Genomic DNA, 13,775 nt, shown 5'->3' on the forward strand with positions numbered 1-13,775 from the left:
AGCCTTATAACATTAAAGTTTCATAGCTATTGGATACCTTTAGCTACTAGAACTCTACTTTTGCACCTTTGACAATTTAGTCCTTTTCACTTAATTAAGCATGCAAACGTCAAAATTTCTTAACAAAATTTTTTATGACCTTGATAACATATCGTAGACAATAAGTAATAAAATAATAATTTACTCATCAGATTTGTGGTCCCGAAACCACTATTCCTATTTCACTAAAAACGGGCTATTACAGTTCATATTCCTGGTGGGATTGTTAATATAGTGGAAAAGTAGTTTGTCTCCTCCATATATAGACGATGCACTATTTTTGGATTCGATGCTATTGATTTTGTCCATTAGCTATTGATATCTGTCATCCTCATGGACAACTTTGACCGTAGATGGTCTCTGGCCATATGTGTGTCTTTCAGTTTTCCACTGGAACGAGTTCGTTGCCATATTTTCTATTAGTTCGTACGCATCCTCATACGTTCTTTTCATTAAGGCACCTCCTGCTGCTCCATCTAATCCTAACCTTGAATGCGCATCCAACCCATTATAGAAAATTTACAGTTGTCACCACTAAGGTAATCCGTGGTGTGGACATTTCTGAATCAACATCTTAAAACAATCTGATGCTTCATGAAAGCTTTCCCCCTCAAATTGTTTAAACATAGAAATTTCCCTTCTGACCTGGTCCGTCTTGCTAATGGGGAAAAACTTTTTGTAGGAATTTCCTTGCGAGTTCGTCCCATGTCGTGATTGATCTTAGTGCTTGCAAATCTAACCAAGAAAAGGTGTTATCAATTAATTGAAAGGGGAACAACTGAAGATGAATAGCGTCATCAGTAACCCTATTGTACTTGAAGGTATCACAAAGCTGGAGGAACCGTTTTAGATGTTGACTTGGGCATGTTCTGTTATTGATCCTCAAAACTGCAAATTATTCTGGATAGTCTAGATCATAGTTGGCTTGATCTCAAAATTATTCGCCCTGATGGCTGGCCTCATTATACTTCCTTAAACAATATCAAGATTCGGTAGTGCATATTCCTTCAAAGTCCTTTCGTTATGTGCCATGAGATTAGTTACGAGTAGTTGTGGTGGTGGTGGATATTCCAAATTGTTATTGTTAGCCTTGCCGAGCAATGGATTCTCATGTGATGTTAAATTAACTTTACTAGGTAATGAATTCTGCATTGGTTGTTGCTATTGTTGCTGTTGTTCTCGACGATTCCTTTGGGTTATTCGTTCTAGATCTGTGGCTAGCTCGATAGGTGTTCCCCTACTATGAGTCATACACTAAACCCAAAGAGAAGGGATTAGTAGAAAACAATAAAATAAATCATATTTATAACCTAAAAATTTCCTAATTATTCTATTAATATGCAAAAATGAAAATTAATATACCTTGACAATGGCGCCAACAACTTGACCGTCTCCGGATGTATCAACGTCTAGAGTAGAAATCCTGTACAAAATATATGAAAGGTGGTATTCAAAAGTATACGGGTCAGGTTGTAATATAGTTACAATGGAATAGGTTAGTACTCTGAGGATCGTACCCAGGGGAGGCGATCACTAAATTAATTCTAACCAAATCATAAAAAGATCTAATTAGTACTTTAAATTGATTATATTACGATGAATAAAAAGAAAGGTTTTAGTAGTCTAAACTAAAAATAACAATGAAGGAAAGAATAGAAATAAATAAATCACGAGAAATCAAATAGTAAAATATATATCAAACCTGGGCATGGGTGATTAACTCACTTTAGTAATCATAACCAACTGTTGTTTCTGGCTTTCTTGTTTAATCAACTAATCAATACCCCAACAGGATATTCCGATCTTCCACTAAAATACTGAGTGGATAAGAACTACTTATCTCTCAACCTCACAGTCAAGACCGGTTCAGTGATAAAGTGTTCATGGATAGGCGATACCAAATTTGGGCCAATTCCCACCTTGATTACTTCCTAGGGCTGTCAAGCCTAGGGTTTTAGGATCTTCCTTTCCTGAACAACTGATCTGTTGAGAGAACCCTGTAAAATAGTTAATTAATCATACCTCCACTCATTAATCCACCACAAGATGATTAGTTCCTCATGGGTATAATAAACAGTATAAACTTGATAGAAAGAGTAAACATGAATAATAATTCAAGAGTATAAAGTTTAGACGAAGCTTAGTTTATATTAGAATTAATCACAAAATCCTCAAAGAGTTTGATTTTGTTTCACAAATCTGATTTCTCCCACAAAAGCAAATAACAAGAACTGAAATAAAACCTAAGCTTAAGAAAAGAAAAAAAATAAAGACTAAATCTAGGAAGAACATTATACAATATAAAAGTTGTCCATAACATGTGCTAAATAAGCTTATTTATAGACTTTAGAGTGGTCGTTGTCCTTAAACCTAGGTCAGTTGCCGTCCTCGTGCTTAATATTTTATGTGCAGACCAAAATTCCCCTAACTTGTATTTATTTCTTGCACAGAGGTGACATCGCGACACACCAAGTCCCATGTCGCGACATCAAGGGTAGTATGCTTATCTTCAAGGTATCTTCAGGGGTATGTCGCGACACCAAAGGTAGTCTTGGAATTCTTCTATTTTACTCCCTATGTTGCGACATCCAATGCTCCGTGTTGCAACACAACAACCAGTATTGAGTTAGCACATCTTCTAGTGGTCTCATGCATGTTCATAAAGAATATTAGCTCACTTTTAGGCCTCATTCGACCCCTAAGGTCCATAAAAGACTCAACTTACACACTTTATTGAATTTAACTAAACTTATGAAAGCATAATTAAAACATAACTAAAATGCTTTTTGTTCAAGCTCCTAAAGTGAAAAAACTAGTTTAATTTATTACACCGAATTACGGGAGATAAGAACACTCGATTCATCAAGTCCATGAATGCAATAGGTGGATTAATTAAACCAAAGGGCCCATACCTTGTTCTAAAGGTTGCCTTCAAAACATCTGACTCATTCACCTTAAGTTGATAATACCTTGAGTGTATTTTCAAGAACATTGTGGCACCTTATAGTTGGTTGAACATGTCATCAATCTATGGTAGTGGGTACTTGTTTTTTATGGTTAATTTGTCTAAGTGTCTATATGTAACAGTTTATTTTTTACTGGTGTCGAAAACAGTAGTTTCGGGGCCACAAATCTAATGAGTGGGTTTGTAAATATTATTATTTAATAATTATGAGCCAAATATATGTTGGATCACCGACACCCCTACGGCGCAGCGGGAAAATTTAATAATCGGAGACCCTAACCACGGATCCATGTGTGAGGAACGAATCGGGGTGAAAAGGGTTACGAAATTACCTAATGTTTGTTCTGAGTAGACAGCAACTTCTCAACAATGTGTAGTCTGATCTACAATCGAACCAAGCCGCAATCTATCGAGACTCTGACCTCTACGTAATCCACCCAGTTAACTACGAACGGAAGAAATCCCCAAAACGATTTTGAAAGTAATTTTTCTTTGACGGCTGCTAGACCAAAAATAAAGAAAAACGAAATTCTTATATCCTATTATTTTAGGGTTTTTTTAGGAATTAAATAAATATAATAATATTTTAAACCAAAAATTATAATTACATTAATTATAATATAATTTCGGTAAACTATATATTTATTTGAATTCATATGCTAACCAAATTCATGTCCTCATTATGCGCACAACAAACTTGTACATAATGTGTTGGAAATTTGATTATCGAATTAAATTAATTCTATAATTAATTTAATTCAAGCGAAACCCAAAAATAATACCAACTATGGTTTATTCCGTTCATTTCAACTATAGGGTGTGAACTTGTAGGTTCATGTAACATTAGCAGTAATACTAGAACGATTCTAATGTTACAAACAATGAGTGGCATCTAGCAATGCTACCTAAGTCACAAGAGATCATGATTCGACATAACCTTTTTTTATTATTTATGATTAACCTTTTATGTAATAATCCTTAAGTCCTTTATCTCTGGATTGGACACAAGTCATGGAATAGTCACACTTGTATAGTCCATTCCATGTTCCTTGATACCTTAAGCAGACTACAATATACAAATAAGTATGACATCTCATATCAACTTATTTGAGCATGGCCATGCATTTCTAGTCTCACTTAATCAAGTGGCCCAAGATATTATTCCCATTATGTAGGAGGGACTTATTCTATATCGACCAACCATATCCCTCTACATCGATTGTGGTATATCCAACATTAGCCTTTATAGAACAACCAGTTACGGTGTATGTTTGACTGTATCAAAATATACTACTCACGATGTTGGGATTATGATGATCTCAAGTCTGAGGATCATATACATATTAATCACTATGAGTAATGTCGTGACAATTACATAATAATCCAGGAAACATACTCATAATGGGTCAATCCAATATGTTGTTCTCTAACACACATATTCATGCATCGATTCTGACATTCCATATCAATGATAACTCTTTATCATCAATCAACTACATGTTAGTCTTAATGCATTATCGCTTTCCTATCTAACAATAATACTTGACTAAGGATCTTTTAAGAATAATCATATTATTCTTAGGACATTATTATAAAATAGTTTATTTATACACATAGAAAAGAAACTGAAATAATAATGGTAACGCCTTATATTAATAAACATGATAAATCAAGTATGTTATTACAACCATCCCATGATTGATCTTTGGGCATACTCTAACAATATAGTATTATAATAAATTTTTATTTGATAATTTTATCATTTGAACGAAAAATTAGGTTCAAGTGGTAAATCCTAAAGTCAAGTGGTTTTAGAAAAGGAGGTATGAGGACCTCGTTTCTATAAACCAAGCCCGTAATTTTTATTAAACATTTACGAGTGTTATTAAGGTCATAATATAGTTTGGTTAAGAAATTTTATCATTTAAATAATTAATTAATTAAAAAGACTAAATCATAAAGGTTGTAAAAGTGAGTTTTATTAGTTAAAAGGTGTTAATTGGTAAATTATTAAAGTTACAAGAGTTTATGTTGGAATTAGACCATAATAATGAATTGTGATCGAGTGGTGGATGTAGGAATTGAAAAGAAAAGAAAAGATATAATTTAATATATGTTTATTAATGAAACAAAAGTTAAAGTAATAAAATAAAACAACCAAAAGGATTCACCTTCTTTCTTTTATTTCCTTAGTCGAACACCATTATAGGAAGGAAGGAGCTCGATTTTCTATTTTTCTTAGCATGTAAGTATTTCTTGATTTGTTTCTTATGAATTTTGTGTATTTGTGATGGTTGTTTTGATATCTAGCTAAATTGAGGATTAATTTGTGAAATCATCAAACATTTATAGATTTACCATTGATGATTTTGAATGTCTTTGATGCTAATTGGTTTTGTTAGAAGCTTGATTGTTAGATATGCTTATTTTGTTAAGTGATTTTAATGATTTTAATGTTTAAGGATTAATTTGTTAAAATAGTAAATTTTCATGTAAACATTGGGAATTGATAATGAATATAGGCTGGTTATAAATCACATGAAATTGGGCTAGTTGGTATTTCGATTAAATGTGGATAATTCATGAATTTGGGATTTAGGACTAAATTGTAAAATCCTAAAACATTAGGGGTAATTTAGTAAATTCATAAAGATAAGGGTTATAGGCTTGAATTATTTTAAATGCTGGAATGAGATTAATTGAATAAAAATATTTATCTAGATCAAGAAACAACTCAAACGAACACAAATTAGGGGAATAATAGTCGGTTCATGTTAAAAGTCATTTTTGAGTTCACGTAAGTTCGTATTCCTTAAACTCAAACATTATTTATTTATTTAGTTTGATTACTAGTTAGTTTGATAGTCAATTATATGTATTGAAATGATTAGTACTTTAAATGTAATGTTATGGAAATATATATATGAAAATGATTATGGAGTGGATTATAGAAATTTAATATAGAAGATTAATGTAAAGGATTTAAATTATGAATTGAAGAATTGTGGAAGGATGTAATTATGTATGTATTTGTCAGTTTATCCAACTAGCACTGGGCGCAACTCATGTCGGTTTATTTGACTAGCGCTGGGCGCAACTCAATGTTGGTTTATCCGACTAGTGGTGGCAACACATTTGATATCGTCGGTTTATCTGACTAGCACTGGGTGCAAAACATTATCGGTTTATTCGACTAGTGGTGGGCGCACATTTGGTATCATCAGTTTATTCGACTAGTGAAGAGCACACCTATCATCAGTTTATCCGACTAGTGCTAGGCACAAAACTTTGTTATGGTTTATCCGTCGGCACCGGGTGCCAATAACATATTGATCCATGTTGATGTTGTGTAAATGATCCATTGAAGAAGTTTGAAAATGATATAAATGAAAAGGTCAAAAAGATTATAAACAAAAAGGTTAGTATCTCATCCTTCAATAGTTCTCTATTCAGGTAAAATGTATCGGGTGAGATATGTATCAGAATTAGGAATATGAGATGAATGTTTGACTAGTATAGTTTGGTGATGAATATAAAGACATTGTTGTAGTTATATGTTTCATGAGTATTTAAATATGTTATAATTAGTTATGTTTGTGGTGGGTTTAGAGAGTAAAATGTGTATATTAGTATTTTCTAAGTATTCGATGTTATTTCATTAGGTACATTAGGTAATCAAGGATTAATGGAGTGAATATGAATATATGTATGGAAGGTTACATGGTTATAATTTGTAAATTGAAAATTAATGTTGTGAAGAATTGATATAGGATTTGATGATGGTGAATTAATTGTTGAATGGAATTTGGAAGACAAAGCTTATTACGCACGTTCAAGATTGGTTGTATTTATATGTCTTATTGATTCATTTGCTAACCTTTGAAATGTGTGTGTATAGAAATGGTATAGAAATGAAAGATGTGCAATTGGCATATAAATGAATTCATGTTTGAACGGATTAAATATTTTATGTTCGGTAAGACTAAGTACATGTTATACAAGCTTACTAAGCTTAATTCTTATGTTAGTTATTTCACTTCTTTGTAGGTCATCGAAAAGCTTGGTCAGTTAGGAACATTGTCAGAGCACGATCACACTATCCATCGATCCGTTTTGGTGGGTTTTGAATGTTTTAACCTATGGTTATAAATGGCATGTATAGAGTTTTATGTTAAATTGGTATGCCTTGGGTTGTGTCAAGCTTTGGTATGTTTTAATATCTTTTGTTACTGATTGTGCATGGTCTTTTGGAATTAGGAAAGAAATGGTTGATTGCTATCTGTTTGGTTCATTGAAGTGATTAAATGATATATGTGCTTTGGAATGTAATAGGTGCTTATCTAGTTTGATCACATGGTGTATTTTGCCTCTTCTTGCATCTAGTAGTATATATATAGTTTGATTTGGCTTGTATAGGTTTAAACATTTATGGATATGGTCATTTTAATTTTACCTATCTAAAGTGGTAAGTTTTGATGGTATAATTTGAAAAGAAATGGTCTTTTGGTATTCATGATATATGATTGAGATATGATATTGTAATTTAGTTCATGAATGATTGTGGAGTGTGAATTGGAGAGTCTATTGATGACTTATTGGTTAGTCATAGGTTGGATGAGAATTTAACATGTTTTTGATGCTTTGAAAGTACTTCTAACCATGTGAAATATGTTAGATATGGTGTGCATTGGTATGCAAGTAATTGAATTTGAAATGACTTATTTTAAGGGCACTTTTTACTGTACACAGCCTAGGATACGGGCTATCACACGACTGTTTGCCACACACTGCCACCTGACACTGTCATGTGTCATATTAATTTAGGTGCAGGTTTCACACAGTCTGACACATGGCTTACGACACGACCGTGTGATCCAAGTCAATGAGTTGAACAATTTGACACACAGGCTGGGACACGGTCGTGTGTCCCATAGTTCGAATGCCCACATGGCCTGGGCTATGTCACACGGCCTGGCCACACGGCCGTTTGACCCCTATTTTGAAAATTCTCAAGTTTGGGCTAAAATTTCTAATTTGTTTTTAAGGTCTCTTAGGTTCGATTTTAGGCCGAAAAAGTAATTATGCTATAATTTAATTATGTTAGTAAATGTTAATAAATAAATTGCATGTTGATTCAGTGTCGATGTTAAATATTATGTTTTGTACAATAATGCTCTATAACCCTGATCTGATGACGGAGACGAGTCAGGGGTGTTACATTATAGTTGATTCACATATTCAAACTACCATCCTTCTTTTTCAAAAACAGAACTGGCGATTGATCTACCGGAATTTGGTGTAGCAAATTAAACTAGTTTACACATTTAAGGAGCTTGAATACAAGTATTTTCATTATGTTCTAGTTAAGTTTTCATAGTTTTATTTAAATTCAATAAAATGTGCAAATTGAGCCTTTTATTGATGTTAGGGGCTGACTGAGGCCTAAGGGTGAGCTATTGTACTTTGTGAGTGTGTAGGAGACCATTTGAAGGTGCACTAAACGAATATTAGTCGCTATGTCACAACACGGATGACTCGATGTCACAACAATGGGAACAAAATGAAGAAAACTCAAGTTTGCCTTCAATGTCGCGACACAGGTATTGGTGTGTCGCAACATCAACTCTGTGATGAAAACTAAACACGAAGCAGAGGCATTTTGTCTGTACAATCAAAATTTAAAGCTCTGGAACATCAGCTAACCTAGGGTTAAGGACGATGATTACCTGAAGGCTATAAATAGGCTTATTTTCACCTGTTATGGACATCATTCCTTTAGTTTAGATTCTCTGTGTAAACTTTCATTTAGTATTTTCTTTCATTTTTAGGCTTTAGTTTTATTTAGTTGTTCTTGTTGATTTCAAGAGATCTGAACTGTGGAACATTCAACACTGTGGGTTGGCACTTAATCTCAATAAAATCAAGCTCTTATATTTACTATATCTTGTCGATTTAATTAGCATGCTTTCTTTTTACATCGATTATATATTGTTTATGAACACCATGAGGAACTAATCCTTGTATGGGGATTAGCGAGTGGAGGTAAGATAGGCTAACTATTTTGTAGGGTTAGTCAATGAATTAGCTACTTGGGAAAGGGAGAACGTGAGGGATAGGGAGAACGTGAAACAAACCCTAGGCTTGACAACCCCATGAAGTCATCAAAGTGGGAATTAACTCGAAAATTGTTATTACCCATCAATAAACACCTTAACCCCAAACCAGTCTAGCCTGTGAGGTTTGAAGACAAATAGTTCTTGCTGACTTATTATGTTAGTGGAAGATCAGAATATCCTACTAAGGTAGTGACTAGTTGATTGACGAGAAAACCCAAAATGACAGTTGATGGAGCTTAACGAAGCAAGGTAATCACCCATAATCAGACCTGATTTATTCTTCCTTTCTAATCTCTTGAATTTTATCTTTTATGTTATTTTGTCTTTATTATTATAAAACCCCCAAAAATCCTTTATTTTATATTCTTCATACTATAACTAAATTGAATGTACTAGTTAGATCTTTTAGTGTTTAGGTTAAAATTGATCTAGCACTTGCCTCCCTTGGGTACAATCCTCGAAGTACTCACGTACTTCATTGTAAAACTATATTACAACACGACCCATATACTTGCGAATATCACCTTGTCTTTCTATATTTTTATTGCAGTATTCATACTCTGGACGTTAGTATGTCTGGAGGTGGTCAAGTTGTTGGCGCCGTTGTCGCGGAGGCAACGTCACTAGATTGATTTTAATTTTTGCATGTTAAAAAATAATTAGGAAACTTGTAGGCTATAGTTATGACTTTCAATTTATTTTGTTAATTAATACTTCTAATATTTGTTTAATTTTAGGAACCTTATACACAAAAACATCAGTTAGCGCAAAGTCATGGATGACTTCTATTATATGTGGTCCAATGAATACTTCGATTATGACGAAGATATTTACGAAGAAGGAGTCTGTGAAGATTGGGAGATACAAGAGAATCAACGATTACTAATGATCAAATTAAGTCAACTCTAAGGTGAAACCCTAGCTCCTCCCTAAGATGATAACGATCATAATTACATGCCACCAGAAAGGTACCAAGAGGTGCCAAGTCCCAAATTGCACAGAGAGAAGAATGTCATCATAAGTTCCTGTGAAGAAGGAAAAACTTTAGACTATTATCCACTTCAGTTGACAGAAAAATATTTAGACGAATTAAACAAAACTTTGGAGAGAGAAGATATAAAGTTAACAGAGGAAATGGACAATGAGTCGAAGAATCAAATAGCTCAAGAACTCATCATTCCTAAAATCCGCGGTAATATTGACAAAGCTTAACCACAAGAACATTATAATCTAGACCGACCAACAGAGATGATGGTAGTTTGGACTGAGTTAATAAAGGAATGTCTATCGATTCAAAAGTTCAGAGAACAAAAAAAAAACCAACAATCCTAAAGGATGAGTTTAAATTGGCCATTCTTTTCGCATCTCTAGTCCTAAACCAAGCACCCCCGAAGTCTATAGATCTGGGAATTCCCTAGATATTGAAAAGAGTGGAAAAAATACATACTGGCAGAACTTACGATTATCTAGTAGGTTTCAGTCAAATCGAACAATCAGCGTGTACAAGCATCGATTTACAACCACCATGGAATGTTCAATTCTTCCAAGAATAAGCTAAGGGAATTATTAGCATACCAATGAATGAACTTAAAAGCCTATAGAGATAGAACTTCAGTAGCATAATACAATATTTTTTCTCAAATTCTCTGCCAAGCGCATTACAAATTTCTCCTAAAAAGCCATATCTGATCAATGAAAAGGACATAGGCCTCATAGGAAACAATTATGAGCTACAATCTTCAAAATTCTTTCAAAAAACAAATGTTGAATATTAAGGAAAACAACTGTGTGGGTATATGGACTCGCCAATCACCAATAGTTATGACCTGCAAAAAGAATTGTCTGTCATTAAAGCAAAACAAAAAGGTAAATTCAAGGAAAGGGACAACCACAGACGAATAGAATGGCATTGTAACATCCCGATTTTGGGCCTAGTCGGAGCAGTGGTTTTGGGACCACAAATTCGACAAGGAAAAATTTATCTTTATTATATTTTTATGGTCTACAATTTCACAGAATGATTTTGTGAAAATTTCGTTTGAAAATTTCGACGTTTGGGCACTCAATTTAGTCAAAAGGACTAAATTGTAAAAAATGCAAAACTTGAGTTCTACATGTTAGAGGTGTTCAATTGTTATGAAACTTTAAATTGGAGGTCCTTATATGGTAATTAGACCATTGGTTAAGTTGGTTGACAAAAATGGGCATGAGATAAGTGAAATAGGAAATTTTTAAGTTAAGGGCAATTTGGTAATCGAGTAATTAAAATGAATTAAAAGGGAAAAAGATGGCAAATTGTGCTCATCTTCTTCATTTGGACGAAATCAGCAAGGGGGGAAGCCATTTTAGGGTTTTCAAGCTTCCAAGCTCCATAAATATGAAGCTAGAAATTATGTTAAGCAACTTTTGCTAAACGATTTTGAGTGAAAACGATTAAAACGACATAATCGATAAAAATGCTAAATGTTCATAAGTAAGTGTTAGAGTGGGAATTTGATGTTTCCATAGAAGGGAAAAATGTTCAGCATGTCATAATACATAAGAATAAGGGATGAAGTTTAATTTACGAGCTTTAGGGCAAAAGTGTAAATATGCAAAAGTGTAGGGGCAAAATTGTAATTTTGCCAAAGTTTGAGTCAAGGATTGTTTTGATAAATGTGAGTACTAAATAAGTCAAATGTGTTATTATAGATCAAGAAAGAAGTGGAATCGACCTTGACCGGAGAAAAGAAAAGACTAAAGACTAAATTGCTAAATTTTTATATTGTTGCATCAAAGTAAGTTATGTGTAAACAATAGTTATATTTTTATAAATTGTGAATTATATTTGATATTTGAATTAATATTGAATGTGGAAGGAAAATTATTCAAGAACTATTCAAGTGATAAAGTGTTCAAAATAAAGTGTTAAGTGTAAATTCCCGGTTGAACTTATGAATAGAAGTGGATAGAAGTGACATGTCACTAGAGATCAGTGTTACAGTGAGTCTCGGGTGCTGGGTGATCTAGCATGTGTTGCAGACGCCTGACAGGTTGTGTGAGCAGGCCCGTGGACATTTCCAGTGTTATTCATCAGTGGTAGCTTCGGCTACATATCAGTGGTAGCTTCAGCTACATATCAGTGGTAGCTTCGGCTACATTTCAGTGGTAGCTTCAGCTACATTTCAATGGTAGCTTCGGCTACATATCAGTGTGGCACTTATGTGCTAATTCTCTACGTATCCGTGTATATTCCGAGTGTTCAACGGGAAATTGACTAAGTGAAAATACATGAGATCATGTAATGATTAAGTTCAATTGAATAATGAATATATGTGTGGAATTGAAATGAATATTGACTTGAAAATGGAAAAGTGAATTTTGAATTGAATAGTGATTAAAAGTGAAAAAGTGAAATTTTGAAAAAGTAGAATTAGCAACAAAATAGTTTTGGACAGTAACAATAGTGTGACTTTGAAAAATCACCAAAAATAGTGGAAATTGAAATTCTTTCATTTTTAGTGGAAGAGAGGTCAGAGATGTTAAGCAGTGAAACAGGGGTGACTTTAAAGAATAAACTGTACAAATTTACCAAGTAAAAAAATTCTGAAAATTTTATGGTAAGAAGACATGTGAGTATAGTTTGAAGGTAAGAAGACATGTGAGTATAGTTTCAAGGGAAATTAACGGATCTTAATTTGGAGCTCTATAGCTTCGGATAAAAATGATTTAGTGACTCTGACTCAATTAGATAGCTTTGAATTTAAATATAAGTGAATAGTGAAATTATGTATAATGCTATTTAAGCATGTTTTATACATAAAAGATGTGGAATGGAGAGGAGGAGGAGGACAATAAAATGTATGAAAGAATTGTATATAATGGTCATATGCCCGATTATAATCGGTAAATGTTAAATTAAATGGTAAATATGTATTGGTACTGAAGGAACTATTGCGATATTGAAAAGCAATTGATCAAATGTTTAAGAAATTTAGTCATGACATATATATATGTGATAATAATGATATATGGATGATTATATCATTGAGTTGCATTGATTAATTCGGTTTATGTGATGGAAATGTCAAGAACATTTGTCTTTGATATGTGATGATCATGGTTTAAGCTCATATGGGAAAATAAAGTTTCATAGTATGAGAGTGTGGTATTGAAATATATATATTGGATTGAGAAATTGATTTGAATTGCGAACATGAAAGATTGTGAATTGAATAAAATGGAAATGGAGCTTTGAATTACATGAGTAAGTATCGGGTCTCGTAGGCCCTACTTGTTATGAATATAATATTTTGAGGATATGTTGTAAAGAATTATAAAAGCATGTTAAAAATTTGAAGAGTTGAAATTTGAATGAAATTTTGCAACTCGGTTTAATACATTTACATGTGTAAGTGTTCTAGTAATGCCTCATACCCTATTTCGGAGTTGAATACGGGTAAGGGGTGTTACATTTAGTGGTATCAGAGCTACGGTTTAGTCGGTTCCCGGACTGAACGTAGCATATGTGAGTCTAGCTATACATGCCATGTTATTACTCACATTTACATGTGTAAGTGTTCTAGTAATGCCTCATACCCTATTTTGGAGTTGAATACGAGTAAGGGGTGTACATTTAGTGGTATCAAAGCTACGGTTTAGTCGGTTCCCGGATC

General features: G+C 33.3%; 1 non-coding gene across 1 annotated transcript; it reads left to right on the top strand.

Moving 5' to 3' along the window:
• The first annotated feature begins 580 nt into the window (after positions 1 to 580).
• LOC128041995 (small nucleolar RNA R71) lies at positions 581 to 686 on the top strand. The gene has a single exon (XR_008197203.1). It is a non-coding gene; the product is annotated as a small nucleolar RNA R71 (small nucleolar RNA).
• Positions 687 to 13,775: the final 13,089 nt, after the last annotated feature.

This window comes from Gossypium raimondii, chromosome 6 (assembly GCF_025698545.1).
Source record: "Gossypium raimondii isolate GPD5lz chromosome 6, ASM2569854v1, whole genome shotgun sequence".
NCBI classification, from domain to species: domain Eukaryota; kingdom Viridiplantae; phylum Streptophyta; class Magnoliopsida; order Malvales; family Malvaceae; genus Gossypium; species Gossypium raimondii.